The sequence below is a fragment of the Grampus griseus genome, assembly GCF_964374135.1.
Source record: "Grampus griseus genome assembly, chromosome: 17".
Lineage (NCBI taxonomy): Eukaryota > Metazoa > Chordata > Mammalia > Artiodactyla > Delphinidae > Grampus > Grampus griseus.
Genome location: NC_139011.1, coordinates 15,868,199 through 15,871,820, shown reverse-complemented (window position 1 = coordinate 15,871,820; position 3,622 = coordinate 15,868,199).

Genomic DNA, 3,622 nt, shown 5'->3' with positions numbered 1-3,622 from the left:
GAGGAGGCGGTGCCTAGAGCGGCGCCCACGTGCGGGCCAACGCGGAAGGGGCGGGGCCGTCGAGGCCCAGCGAGCGGCATGCTGGGACTTGTAGTCTTTGGGCGGGAGCCAGACCGGGACTTGGCCCACGGCAAGTTGGGAGTCGTTGAGCTGAGATTTTATCCGGTTCACGACGCGAGGACAGAACTTGACTTCTCTGTTTCTGGAGATGGACAGAGCGATCCTTACGTGCACGCATCAGAAAGCACTAGCCTCAGGGTATATGTTCAAACCTGGTAGGTACCAGTTTTTCACTATTGACCATACTCCTAGCACTGTGTTAAGCACTTTTTTTTTTTCTTCCATTTTACTGTATCCTTTCCTAACAACCTCTGAACGGCACGATGATTCTCATTAAAAACTGGGGCTTAGAGAGGTTACGTATCTTGCTCAGGATCAATTATTACATGGCAAAGAGCTGGGAAAAAAAGAATTGAGTCAGTAATACCCCCGTGTCTCCATAGAAGAGACACACCAATAATAAAGACCAGGGTACAGTAATTCACGCACTTGTAAAACAGAGGACATGGAGATTTACTCTGGGGACTCCATCAGGGAGCATTAATTCTGCCTAGAAAAACACTAAATCCCAGAATTCTAACACCAACATTTACTAGGATTCTTATACCTTCAAGGTGTTCCTTGAGACAAGAAGGTAGAGATTGTTGACAAAATACCGGCCAGTATTCCACAGCACAGTATTACTGTGCCATATTACACAGAAGGTAATAGACATGGAGGTTTTCTCTGGTTTTCCTCCTGTTTCTCCTCACTCTCACCAGCTCCTCTTCCACCAACTGTCTTCCAAGATTCTTTCCTCAACCCAAATTTCTACTCCACACATTCACCCTAGGGGAACCTAATTCACTCCCTGATTTTTCAGAATCCATCTCTCTGCTGATGACTCCCCAAATCTAGAAGCAGCTCATATATCCTTGGTGGAAAGCTCCACCAGAACAGCCTCCAGACATTAACTAGTGATGAATCCATCCATAGAAAAGCCATTAAGAAAAAGTTCTTAGGAAAAATTTAGAACTTATAGAAAAGTGAAGGAAAAAAGGTATCCATAATATTGTCACCGAGAAGCAATGACGTCTGAAGAAGGTAAACCTATTTGCCCTAATTCTAATATGCCCTTGTCCTACCAAAAGGCAATACAGCATAGTGTCAAAGGGCCTCAAGCACCAGATTTGTCTGGATTCGTGGTCCTGGTTCAGTTATTCGCCCACTGTGTGACCTGATCCGTGAAGTGGGCATTGATTAAAATAATGCATGTAAGGTGCCTGTCAGCGAGTGAGTAATACATGTTCATTCAAAATTCCTGTTCCAAGTGCAAAGAGAAAAGCAAAGGCAGGCAGGGAGATTTTTTCCAGCCTTCTCTTTTTGAAGGCTCCTTGGTTTTGGAACTTCCACCCTCTCTTGTTCTGAGGTGCCCCCAGTTCTGACCTCCTCCTGGCCCAACAACTAACTGAGGTAGATATTTTGCTGAAATGGTCAGGAAGTCACGGAAGGGCAGTTTACGGGTAAAAGAGAGTTCTTTGCCCTTTGAACTCAGGCTTCCTGAGCTAAGGGGTTTCCAGCTTTTTTACCACTAAGAACCCTTTTAGTTATTTTCCCCCAGAGTAGTGGAGGATTTGTGTATGCAATAAAACTGCATTTATTAACCAATGCTTGCTTCATTTTCCTTTACAAAAATAATTGAATCCAAATCCTGTATAACAGCCAATCCAAGCCTCTGCCCAGCCTGAGCCTATCAGCATTGCCTCGCTGTGTGTTAGGATTCTATGAAAGTGAAGAAGTAACTGCCAAAGGACCCTGGGAAGCCTGAGGAAAGGTTAAACGTGATTGATGTTGAGTCTTTGGCAATAATGAAAACAGCTCAAAGACCCCTATCACTGTTGAGGACCCGGGGTCTGGGACCCCAGCTTGTAAACCACCACCTCAATTGATAGGCCCTGGAATACTTTTTTAAAAGAGGAGAGCACTCTGTAACTGTTAAATATATCTTACATACCTAGGAAATGCCAGGTGTTAGGGAGTAGATGGAAATTCTGTTAAGCATCTAAAATGGTATGGATGGTGATAAAAGTGATAAAAGTTGATTTCTATAGATTTGTATCTATAAAAATCTGAATTTAGATAGAAGGGTGTGATTGAGTTTCCCCAGGCAAGGTAGCTATCACCTCCTCGAGGCAGCCCGCCTTCCTCTTTCCTGTAATTTCCCCATGCTTCTATCCACTGTGGCATTAATCACACCGTGGACTGTTGGAGATTGGAGACTGTGTCTTTTTCACTCTTGTAAACTCAGCCCCCAGACAGGGCTTGGCCCAGAGCAGCTCAATCAATGCCTGTTGCATGGATAGAAATGGCAGAAGGAGAAGACAGGAGCATTTCTCAGTTGTAAGTCACATGTTCATGTCCTCTCTATGAGTGGGGGAGGGGAGAACATTTACTGAGCATCTGTGACGAACTAGGTTGTGCTATGGGCAACCTATTAGCTTTATTTTAATTAATCCTCACAATCTCTGTCTCTCTCTCTCTGAATTAGACGTTATTATTTCCATTCAAAGAGCTGAAGGCTCTGGTGCTTTGCTGGTTGCTCAGAAGAGGCTGTGGGGCTGGGAGGTGACAGGGAAGCCAAATAGACATAGATGCGTAGTCTACAGGATTTACAACCACCGGGATCTTTGCCTTGGCCTTGGCTGGGAGGCCCTGAGCACATCACTCTTAGGGGTGCTTCCAGGGACAGAACTGTTCTCACTGTACTTAGCAATTGCAGTCCTTCACGCCCCTCCCAGTATCGGGCCCCTCTCAATTTCCACCTCTGCCTCTCAAAGGCACTCCCCTGCAGAACACCAAAATATCATCTTTAATCAAAGGTGGGAAGACTGGTTGTCTTCAGAGCACTTCTGGAATTGCCCAGAAATACAGACCTTCTGTGAGGCAAGAGGGAGCCTGAGGAAGTTCTTATCCAGCCCTCAAGGATGGGTGTCTGAGGTTAGCACTTTCCTCCCTGGCCCAAAGGAGATGTTGGAGGTGCTTTGAAAAAGCCTGACACCTTTCTAACTACGCACCCCTTAGCTAGGCAATCAAAGCCTACATCTACAACCTGTTGCCAACCTAACCAATACTGTTTCATTATTATTATTTTAGTGTTTTAGTTTTTACAACTTTATTGAGGTATAATTGAGGAACAGTAAACTTCACACATTGAAAGTGAGGAGTTTATATAAGTATACACCTGTGAAACCTTTCCCAAAGTCAAGGTGATGAACACGTGCATCACCCCTGAAAATTTATCCCCGCCCGCCTCTTCCCCATCCCTTTAACTGAATCATTGCTCTACACCCAGGCTGGTCCTACCCAGATTCCGCCTCCCAGATTCTTCTCCCTGAGTCTTTCCCTCATCCTGCAACCTTCCCTGCTTACCAGGTTTTGGCTCACCATTTCCTTTGTCAGGAAAGTCCCTCCCAGTGCCCTCCATCTGGCTGACTCCCTGGAAGCCTTTCCTGATCCCCTAGTCTGGGCTACATGGCCCCTATCTGGGTTCACATAGTGCCACGTGCTTTCCTCTAACAGGGCG